Source organism: Hippocampus zosterae, chromosome 3 (assembly GCF_025434085.1).
Source record: "Hippocampus zosterae strain Florida chromosome 3, ASM2543408v3, whole genome shotgun sequence".
NCBI classification, from domain to species: Eukaryota; Metazoa; Chordata; class Actinopteri; order Syngnathiformes; family Syngnathidae; genus Hippocampus; species Hippocampus zosterae.
Window position 1 is genome coordinate 17154091 of NC_067453.1, and position 12183 is coordinate 17166273.

The 12183-nt window shown below is 41.1% G+C and overlaps 1 protein-coding gene across 3 annotated transcripts in view; it reads right to left on the reverse strand.

The window, feature by feature from the left end:
* The window catches only part of wwox (WW domain containing oxidoreductase), a 172285-nt gene that overhangs the window by 119818 nt on the left and 40284 nt on the right, over nt 1-12183 (reverse strand). The gene's annotated exons all lie outside the window — the stretch shown is intronic.

Below are 12183 nucleotides of genomic sequence, written 5' to 3' on the forward strand. Positions count from 1 at the left end.
CTATGCAATGTGATTTTAAAAAAGCATCGCATCAACAACAACCAAAAAACATTAGCTGCAGCTTATATGCTGATATTTTTACTTTTAATTATTATTATTATTTTGTTTGTAAGTACTGCGCTAAAGTAGTTGAATATAAAGTACCTTAAAAGGTGGCAAGAACCGTTTCATCCTTTACGTTCTTATGTGTTTAAAAGGGAACAAATTTTGGAGTACTATTTTTCTTTCTCAAAATATATGACAGGTGCCACTGTGTATAATCGTAATAAAGCCTGTCAACGTTCCTCCTGATAAATGCTTCGTTTGACTCATGCCGTTATGCCCGAGAAAGACTCGCAGAACTCCCCGATGGCCATTTGAGTTTGGCATCAGCAGGAATCCTGGATGCTCGTCCCTGCCATCCCGAAGGATGACTGTCAGCTCGCATTACACCCCCGCAAGAGTGTTCCGTGGCTTGTGTGTATCTTATGGGAGCGTCTCCCTGGGCTCAGCAAAGCGTACGCGACACTCGCAGCAAGGACGCTCTGTGGGGCGGTGAGTACAAGCCACAGTGAAGGGTTAAGAGAGCCCGCTGATGGAAATGTGTTTCTTCAGGCATTTTACAGGCAACTTAACCACCCTGGGAGGTATTTATACATGCAAACACACACATGCACACACACACACACACACACAACCAACTCAATGTTGTGACTCAAGGGTAAAAACGTGCAATCACACCATTATCTATGCCTGAATTATTCTCTTGCTGCTACACTCTACCATTACATGGGTGATATTACAAAGCATTAAAGTGCTGATTGTGGCCATTATAGATGGGATTATAAGGGCGCCCGCTTATATGATATGCACACAGCAGTAATCACAGGTGAGGGGAGACAACTGTTTCACACTCGGAGACACTTTCGCACAGTTTAGAAGAGAAGAAATAGTCCACTAAGTGCTGCCGCGGTTTCGACTTGTGCTTCAATTGTGCATGAGAGAGGAATTTGGTGGGGAAATGAGGAATACTGAGGTGGAAATAAGGTCAGGGCAGGCAGCGGCGGGATCATTAAGAGGTCAGCGTGAGAGGACGGGTGACCAGCAGAGAAGATGAGTGCAGGTGTCAGCTTGACAAACTCATATGGAGAAGGCGGAGGGAGAGAGATTGAGAGATGGGAGATAAGTAAGGAGAGGGAGGGGAGTTGAATTGGGGCCCACTGGAGCAAATCCAGCAGGGAGAAGGTGAGCAACCAGCCCCCCGACCCCTTCCGAAGATGGAAGTCTTGCGAAGAAAATAAAGTTTATTGCCTGGAAAGAAGTGGGGGGCATGTAAAAAGCATTAAAGCCATGGAGGTGAACAATTAGACAGATGGCCAGGTTTTGGAAGGAGGAGAAAAAGGGGACAAAGAGCAATTGTTTTGGGGGGTTTTTTTTGTTTGTTTCTTTGAGGAGCCTGACAACTTCTGGCCTCTTCAAGGGCAAGGGGACAATGAGAGGCAGTGGGACATGGGACATGGGGGATGGGGGGGTGTAATGGTTCACTCCAGGGTAATTGCTGACTGTGCAGCAGCGGCACGACCTGACTAAGCGAGGCACACACAAAGTGAGAATTTGAGCAGTTCTTCGAAAGTCCAATTGCCAAGTCGAAAAGCTTGTTTTGAGCAATTATCCTGTAGTGTAGAGTCTTTGAAGATGGTTCTTCTTCCTCCGTCTGCTCGTAAAACCATCAGGGGTGAAAACGCTAAGTGTTAAACCTGTCCAATACGTGGTCAAAATTAATTTTCAACAATTGTTAATTGAAATAATATATTCATTTCTTGAAATGTATATAAATATATAAATCTATTACAGCCAACAAAACAAATTTTATCTCAATTTTTGTTATGTGCTTTAATAATGGAAAAACACACAGCAAAATTGTTTTTTAAAAAAGGTATGTACAAAAAGAAATTGGTTGTCTAAAGTGTAATTACTCAACATGGTGTATTATTTATTTTAGTTGAGGGCATTTCACTTATTCACTGCAAGCCGTTTTTGGAGCAGAGACGAGAAACACTGTTTGCAACCTTTTATGAACCCTGCCGAATGTACTTGCCCTTGACGAATTATATATAGTGTATATTTTTGACGATGGAAACATTTAAGTGTGACAAACATGCATAAACATAAGAAATCAGGGAAGGGGCAAACACCTTTTCACGCCACGGTGAAATAAGTACGATGGAAGGTGTAGGGTATTTATTTTTTAATATTCTTTTTCCATATCACCACTTTTGCCAAATGCTTGAGGGCCTGGAAAGTATGCCTCAAACTACCTGTGCTTGTGTGGTAATATGATGCAGGGATGTCGCAGTGGTGGATGGGGAAGTGGGTGCTGAGTGTACAGGGGGATTCTCTCCTCAAGAGTGACACAGTGGTTACTGCTGAGTAGATAGATGGCATATGAGCTGTGGGGGATGAAAAGCGGAGGCAAAAACTAATACAATTATAACTTGGGCCATCCAATCCAATAAAATGAAGAGGTATTAGAGCAGGGGGAGACCCGTCCTGTTCAATAAGACACTGGACCACTCTAGTAACTCTTAAAAAACACGAGCCCACACTTAGTTGACCTCTTAAACAGCACGGCAGCCAACCTTAATGGAGGCAAGCAAGTGGAACCGCCAAATAATACACTGCCTTAATGCACTCAGCTCAATCTCATCTCCTAATCCTCCTCGGGCACTCCCACTTATACTTTAACCCCTGTTTCCATCTTGCGTCACCTCTTGGCCACCTTCAGAGATCACCTATGGAGTGACAACACTTAAGAAATCAAACACAGCCTTCACTTTGCCAAAAGCTCACAAACAGGCGATAGGTAAAAATCTGGAATATAATGACCTTTTTTTTAAAATTGAAAAAGTTTTTTTTTTTTACATAGTTTTACCTCTCATTCATATTTAAACACAGTTAATCTTGTCACAGCACACAACATTTTAGAGGATTCCTTCACGGCAGTCCTCACTCTCTTGCTGTCAAGAAATGTGGGAGTCACCAAAAGGAAATACAAATTCAGAAAACACAGTTCTCCAAATAAGACACCCAGTATGCGTGCTTCAAGATGACTGTCACTCCCAGTTGAAGTTTCCCGTAAAACGGACACACTAGATGAGACTATTGTGTATTTCAAGACCGGACTAAAGTCTGCTAGCTTACGGCTAACGTATCATGCAAACAGCCAAAATGGGCTAACAGAAATTTGCACTGATGTTATGTAATTACAGTGCACTCCGCTTAATAGAACACCGGTTAATAGAGTAATCCGCTTAATAGAGCAAAAGGCTCTGGAATGGATTTGCCTAATGCAATTTCCTATAAAGATACTCCGCTTAGTAGAACAGATCTCCGCTTAATAGAACAGGCCGTAAGCAATGAACATTGTAAACTAGTGGTTTTCGAAGTGTAGCTATCGCGATACTGTACCACTATCGCGAGAAAACGCGGTAGTTCTAGCCGTTTACAGTAACAGGTAGCACGCATCACTCCACACATAGACACACGCACGTCACAATGGCTTCAACTTCATTCAAGAGACGAGAGAGAGACGAAGTGTAGCTATCGCGATACTGTACCACTATCGCGAGAAAACGCGGTAGTTCTAGCCGTATACTGCGTTACTGCGATTTATCCATTTGTGTTCATATTGTATTTAATTGAAAGATGTTTGTTGTTGTTTTTTTTTCTCTTCTTCTTTCTACATACATTCTTGCTGCTGGAGGCTGTAAATTTCCCCATTGTGGGACAAATAAAGGATATCTTATTCTTATTCTTATTAACAATGGCTTCAACTTCATTCAAGAGACGAGGGCTATCACCTGCGGATAAGAAGGACATACTCAGACGATACGATGCATTGCCGGATTCTCAGAAGGTACGCCCGCGGTTTCCAGGACTTCCCTCTTATCCAGCGCATTGAGAGGGAAGTCAACCGCAAAATTACGGACTCCTGTTTCCAGACAAAAGTAACGACATTTTTCTCGTGATTTGAGATGTTTGACTGAAGTTGATTAAAGTTGTTGTTTTGTTGTTTGATTAAAGATATGGACGTCCACAGTCGAAATATCTCTTCTAACTCGTCAGCAGGGGTTTTTCTGCGTGCATAACTTGGTCGTCGACGTGTCTGAAGGTGTACCTAATAAAGTGTCTCCGGTTAATAGAAACTCCGCTTAGTAGAACAGAAGCGCTTCGACCCAATGGTGTTCTATTAAGCGGAGTGCACTGTATAAACCTTAAAACGACTGCTTCGTTAACACCCACAAAGACCACCAACGCATACAAAGAGAGCACACAACACAAGACAATGAAACACTGGATAATTTAACGCCCAAAATGTTCACCCTAACCATATCAGTGCCATTAATGAAAGTCTCTGCCATAAAAATCAACAACTTGTCCAGCATGCTGACCACCATAAAAACCATCGGCCACTAGTCCTCCATGATGCTCACCATAAAAACAACCCACCATACTCCCCACCATAAAAAATAAAAAAAAAAAAACACATCAACCACTAATCCATCGTGTTGCCCACCATAAAACCCGCCAGCCCCTAGTCCAGCATGTTGCCCACTATAATGCGTGTTGCCAACCACTAATCCTCACCATAAAAAAGGGCAACGTCCAAATACGACTGGACCCAACTGGACAAAACAATTACCCTCGACACCACACTTGCAACTCAAAATTTACGAGGAGATGGGGGAATTTTGTCCCAAACGTTATGAAATGCTTTGACGTCGATACACAGCATCGATAAAAGGTGACAGCTAAAATAAACCGGTTCTTTTCCCTGAGCAGGTGCTGTTGAACCGGCAGTGAAAGTGAACGAGCAGGCAAGACAGGCGTGTGAAAAGGGCACCTTATAAAAAGCAATTAGAGAAACGAGTTTGAGCCCCTCTCTTCTTGCTCTGTAGAAGTGGGGGGGAAAGGAGAAAAGCCTCGAAGGGAGGAACGGCGCCCGGATCTCTTCTGACCTTGTCCGCAACACGCAAGGCTAAATTGGTCATCAGCGATTAAGACTGTATTTTATCACGGATGGGTATTTTTAGCCAAAAGAAGACAAGGGAAGGCGAAGGGACCCCATACATCATGTTGTCATAATTATTCCATTTATTCATAAATACCAAGCCGACTCCTCAACAACTTTTCACTCACATATGCACTCATACAACTACCGCAACGTACACAGATTGAGTTACAAATTTCAAAATTGCAGTCTTCTGCACTGCGATGTTGATTTCATTTTGAGTTATTGTTCTTACATGTGCCCAAATTCTCAGGTCGTCAGCAGTCGTCAATTTTTTTGCTTTGTTTTGCGGGCGAAAATACAATGTATGAGGGAGGTTCAGTTTTGCCACCCCTTAAAAACAAAACAAAATGAGAAATTAAAGGGGAAGTCAATTCAAATTACTTTACAATCATACATTCTACTATGCAGCCCCATTTAGACTAAACTCGGCATTGTGATTAACGTGTCAATTTTGCTGATTAATTCATATTCCACAAACGCAATATGAATCAGAATGCGATGTTTAGACTGGTAGAGGCGCATAGAACATCATTTTGGAAAGACAATTTTGGGATTGACTTCTCCTTTAATGTACTGTCATGCCCTTTGCATATGGGCAAAGAGAGCCATAGTAGCAGATAGACGTTGAGTGAGACAACAGTCAAACACACAAATACAAAATGCAATTTTGGGTGACTGAAATGGATTAAGTAAATTTCAATTAATTTCAAAGGGAATAATGGGCCGTAGATCAAGGTACCCCAGCGTACTGGTAAAAAAGAAAGCACGTTGAGCTGGATGCCCTGGCCGAGGTCTGAAAACTGACCGACAAAATATAACACTCAAGCACCTAACACAAATGGATGCGCCCATGAAAAACACACACGAAATGAAACAAACAAACACACGCACGCACGCACGCACACACGCACGCACGCACGCACGCACGCACACACACACACACACGCACACACGCACACACGCACACACGCACAGACACACATACACACACACCAGCTGCAATTAAGAGGGAGTCAGGTCTCGTGTAAGAAAAAGAAAAGTGCATGATCAGCACATACAAGCAGAATATGCAATTTCCTTCAGTTAAGTCTGTATTAAATTGATTTCTTCTTTCTCTGACACGAGCCGAGGTTTTTTGCCGCTGCCCCGCCCCACGAGCCGAGGTTTTTTTCCTCTCTGGCCCGCCCCGTCTTAATGAAAGCGGGATAATCAACAGTTTTTTTTGTTTTTTTTTTACTCCTCCCCTGAAATCAAGTTACAAATCAAGCAGTTGCAGCACGGCCCAACTACGGCAAAGGTGAAGGAAGGACACAGGGTGATTTTTCCAGATAAGAAACGTGGACGGTCAGGATCGGACATGCTGATGCGCTCAAAAGCAAATAAATAAATAATAGAGAACAATAAATAGAGAACGTCGAGATGGCAGCGATCACACGCACAACCAAACACATGCGCGTGCAAGCAAACACACACACACATGCACACACATACACACACGCACGCACACACACAGACAGACAGACACAACGCACGCACACACACACACACACAGCGAATCCAAGGCTTTGTTCAGAATCTCCAAAAAATGAAGTAAAAATCTCATTTCCGATTTTATTTTGATTTCTGCCCCATTTTTTCATTCACATTACTTTCTCTGTACTGCTTAGAAAATAAGATAAGATAAGATAAGATAAGATATACTTTATTTGTCTCCACACTGGGGAAATTAGAATAAAGATTCCTTCTTCAGAGATATGTTTCATTCCTTCCAAAACCACACATAGGCTTTCATATAATTTTAGAAATAAATATTTTCTTTCCAGAAAATGTCAAAATTCCCAAAATATCAATTAATTTCCAGGCCCTGGTTAGTGAGGAGGTTTTTGGCCATAAGAGATACCTGGAGTCCACCTAATTTATGAAGATGGCTTGATTGGGTTTGATTATAGCATTATAGCCAGTCAAGGTGGGATTCATTCAAGTATTTTATATCCTGCTGCAACATTTACTTTAGTGCATAACAATGCATTTTAGCTTTATACACTCATCCTCCTTTATTTTTATTTTAATGACAAGAGAAGGAGGCCACTTATAAATGGGCTCACTTTTCTGTTGGAGTTGTCTAATGTTAGTTTTTATTAATAGTAAAATCATTGTTTCACAAGATAAAATAGTTACATTCATCGAGAATAACGATTTCACATTTGTTTAATAAAGTGTCTTTTTGTGGAGGAATAACACTAAAAAAATCTAAAACCTGAATTCTGAATGAAAAAAACCCATCTGGCTCACAATTTGATTTGCACAAAACTAGCTTCTGCATATTATCTGAGCACTCAAATTTTCCTTCAGAATACAGACAGGTCTGGAGAGAGTGAGACAGGTGAAGAGGAAGAGTGAGATAAAAGATGAGGAATGAAAAGGACAGGGCGGTCATCATAATTGCAGCGTTGGCTTTTTCAACATGTGTAGACACCCGAGCTGCGACGGGCCTGAGGCAAATAGTTCCACACAAACAAACGCGTGAAGGACACTTTATTAGGTACCACAGCACATCTTAATCAAATCCAATATCAAAGCTGTATCAAATAAAATACGCTTTAAAAAATACAGTTTTAATCTAGAGCTGTCAAACGATTAAAATATTAAATCTAATTAAAAATGCAACTGTCATAATTAACTCAAATCAACTAAAAAATTAATCGTGATTACTCACACATTTTTTATCGTTTCTGAATTTCCTTTTACATTTTTTGTCCTATTTTTTCCCCATTTTAAAGCTCTTATCAACATGGAATTATGAATCAGTTTTCTATGTGCCAAATGCAAATATTTACTGAAATAACAAATTCGATTTTCAATTTTACATGAACATTTTATCACTTGGTGCAGTTATTCACACATAATCTCTCACACAATATTACTGTCCATCAATAATGGTGAAAAAATATTTTGTCACACAACAGCTGCTTTAACAGCTTTTTTAATGAAATCAAAATAGAGCAATATAACATTGTAAAGTGCACATCTAAGGTACACTAGTACTCAGCCTATAGTGGATTTAAACCATGGTTGCATACTTCATTTTTCTCAAGTTTGCTTTCAACACAGAAGTCTGTTTCTGTATGTTTGTTGAAGAATAACGAGACACCGGACACCAGTGTTCATTATGTGCCGCTGTATTCGAAACTGCCGGCCGTACAAACAAGCACACGCACTTCCCCCGTGCTGCAGGGGCAAACCATTCTGAAAGGGGGCGGGGGGGGGGGGTTCACTCCCCATGACACAGTCAGGTTATGTTGATTGTATTGGTCCTTCTTGCGCGGAAGTCTCTCTACGGTTTTGTGTAGACCTCATTTCGAATGACTACACTTGGTTCGATGACAACACTGGAGACATTTTACTTTCGCTAGGTCGCTACCACTGTAGCGCACTGTCACTGTCAGACGAACACAGAGAAGCTCCACCCGCTCTATTTACATGGACACAGAACACTGTAACCTTCCACACAAAATAGTTCCAAACACGTAAAATCGCGTCAGTGGCATACATCGTATACCTGTATGGTACAGAGCGAGAGAGAAGAACAGATAACTTTGGTCTTGTCAGTGGAGCAATATGGCAACTTTTTAAAAGTAAACTTTCCATTCATAAACTCTTTAAGTATCCGTTTTCGGTGTCTCGCGCTGCCGTGGTTGGCAAAACAGACATGGGCGTGGACTTCTGCAAATCTGCAGCGCGCTTGTTGTTTTGTTTCTGGTGTATTTATAGAGCAACGTAACATCCGCTTGTGACGTGTGCCGCGTTAATCTCGCGAGAAAAATTTTAATCCCGTTAAAATTCATTTAAATTAATGCCAATAAAAACGTACTAAACTGACAGCTCTATTTTAATCACAACTAGAAGATAATTTTTTGTTAAGCATTCATTGTGCTCCTTCAATGAGTGTATCAAAACCGGATGTTGCTGTATTGGAAAAGTCCGAGGGCTGCAACTGATGCAACTAAATTATTTACTTATCTATTTTAGTAATCAATGTGTCAGTATTTTTTGCACTGTAAGGCACACCAAAAAGCATTCAATTTTCTCAAAGGCCGACAGTGTGCCTTATAATCCAATGCATGGTGTTCGAGTCTCTAAATTTATTTTCCCTCTTGAAGGTTCCTATGCCATCTAGTAGTGATTATTAGCAGCAACCAATTGTGCTTGTTACAGCTGCAGCGGTTGTGAAGGTTCTATACAAATAAAGCTATGTGATATTGTATTGTATTCCCTTTAGCATAGCTCTATCTAGTGGATCCATAATACAACGGCAGCCACTATTGTAGCTTCTATTCCCCTCTTCCTCAACTGGCGGACCGCGATCCACGACCGGACCGCCGACCTCCTCTGTCCGGCCCTCCTCTTTCCGGGAGCTCGGCAAATTGTACAAAATAATTTATAAATTTATTTTTACGTTATACATTTTATATTTGTGGACTATAATCTGCGCATTACCGCGATCGCTTGCAAAAATTATCCGTTGTATTCTTTGCGTGCACTAACAGATGTAATGCAGAGGACCGCGGCAGCGCGACTTTGTGTGTATAATGTTTGACTCATTCGAGACCCTGCCTGAGCAGGACATGTCGGCGATAATGATGCGCTGATTGGCTCCTCTGAAGTTAAGGTGTGTCCATACATAAGCGTAAGCATATACTATGCGCTGATTGGCTCCTCTGAACTTAAGGTGTGTCCATACATAAGCGTCAGCACGCATTCAAAATGGATGATTGTGTCAGGAAACAGACGCATGCGCGACGCCACAGTGTGCTCACGGCTTCAGCCCAGGAGAGCGGCACACAGACAATTAGACAAAACGAACCGCGGGACGTTTCGATTGTGTGCAGTTTTGCTCCCGTCTACCCGGGGATCTTTGCAGCTGTTTAACAGCAGAACACCGCAACATGTTAAATGAACATCCCAATGGCGTCCTCAAATAATATTTGCATGCCTCAGACATTGCATTCACCTTTAGTGGAAGAACAGCACTGCACATTCCTGTGCTCCCTTGTGTCAGTATTTAAAATGGTTCTTAACACCTCTTCTGATATAAGATTAAGATATCCTTTCCCACACTGGGGAAATATATTTTTCAATGATTTCAGAGGGGATGTGAAAAGGGGAATTGTACAAATGAAAAGGATATTTTTGTTTTTATGTTTAGTAATTATTTTGGTAAAATTGGTATTTTGTTTTGTTTTTGTTAAATTAATGGGAAAATTACAACTACTGTTTAACAAAGTTAAAATAAATGTCTTATTTCCCTAAAAGGGCTATTTCTATTATTAAGCAGGCACAACTTAACAAAATAAAAGAGTTTGTGTCCATCAACAGCATACCCCTCATTATTTGCTGTGTACTGGCAAAGTGAATAATTGTTATTTTCATGCACCCCATTATTGGTTGGTTGTGAGGAGTGTTGATTTGTATAAGCTTAGTTTGACCATACTAAATGGGCATATTGCACTGCTCCCCATGACCGCTGTGCATGGGACCGGACCTTGGTCTTATTAAAAAAAAAAAGTGGACCGACAGCATTTCTAGTCGAGGACCACTGTTCTATTCCATGCGCCTTATAATGCAGTGTGCCCTACATATCTTATTTGTCTATATGTGCCGTGTGATTGCCTGCTGATCACATTCATCCATTACAAAGAACTGGATGAATGTCATATACATTCATTTCACTGGGCAGCGTTTAATTGAGAGACACTTGATTTGAGCAAGCAGTAATGTCAGAGAACAAATTACACATACAAGGTAAGTCTATACTTAACTTTCAGTACTTTCTCTATATTTCCTCTTCACTCATCCCCCCCCCCCCCCCCCCTCCCCGGACTTCTCTATCTGCAGCACATTCGCAGACAGTGCACATTTTCCGGCACGTCTTCGGTGTAACCGACACGCCTAACAAGCACCACTTTAATATGATTCCTAAATATCGCCACCGTCTATTTGAGAGTCTTCAGAATGAATGCCAGCAATTACACATGTACAGAATATGCATACACACATCTTATTATTGTTGATGAGCATCACTTGCAGACCTAGAAGCCGATTATTTTACACTTTGGCTGGATTTACGCTGCAGGTCCGAGTGCACAATTAAAATGCAATTCCTTATCTGAGTTTTTTTTTTAATACACTGTCAGAAAAAAAGATTTACCGTAATCTAAGGATTCATTTTTGCTATCCAAGTTAAAAATGTTGTTATGTGCCTTATGGGGTTCACAACTGAACCCTTATGTTCAGATAAATTCTGTTTGTGGTTAGAAAAGGTAAGAAAATGGTTGAAACAGAAAAAGGGACCATTTATGGACCTCTATGTTTGCACGTAAGGGAACAAACAAGTGCTCAGCATACATACATGTATCAATTTCATCTCAAATGGAGATAAAAAGGTGCAAGTGCAACTATTTGGCATGAATAATGTCATTCCAACTTTCAAAAATGATCATGTGTGGAATGGTTTGAAAGCTAAACTTTCGAAATGTGCCACACAAGAGTAAGCGTAAAGAGCACGTCCTTGACCCCATGCGTACGCACGGCATCTCCAACGTTGTCAGCGGCAAAGCTCCACTATTGCAAAAATAATGTCTTCTTTTTAATTGCGTGGTCTAAACTCGCTACTTTCATTTCTGCAGAAACATTCGTGCCCGGTATCGTCTCGGTGACTGCAGGGCTGCTATATTACAGAACACACTCACAGGGAAAAAGCCATTTCCATATGTGTACATCTCTTGTGTTGAACACACAGCTGTGATCAATTCCACCGTGCTGATTTGGTTACCCAAAGCCCCCTTTTTGTCTCATCTTTATGAAAACACAAGCATAAATTAATTGAGTAAGAAAAGATTCTGGCAATTAAGAACCATGGAGGCCTTTGATGTATAGAAGTGTATAAAAGAGCTTTTGATGAAGAAACGTTTCAGCATCCGCAGGCACTGTTGTGCGTTTTGATGAAAGGTTCTTTTGTTTGGCAATATTCTAAACTGCTGCGCACTTACTACTGTCACAATAGTTTAGCCTAGAAATAGAGTAGTTGGGGTTTCCGTCTCGGAAAGGAAGTCACAAAGTTAGAAAAACCA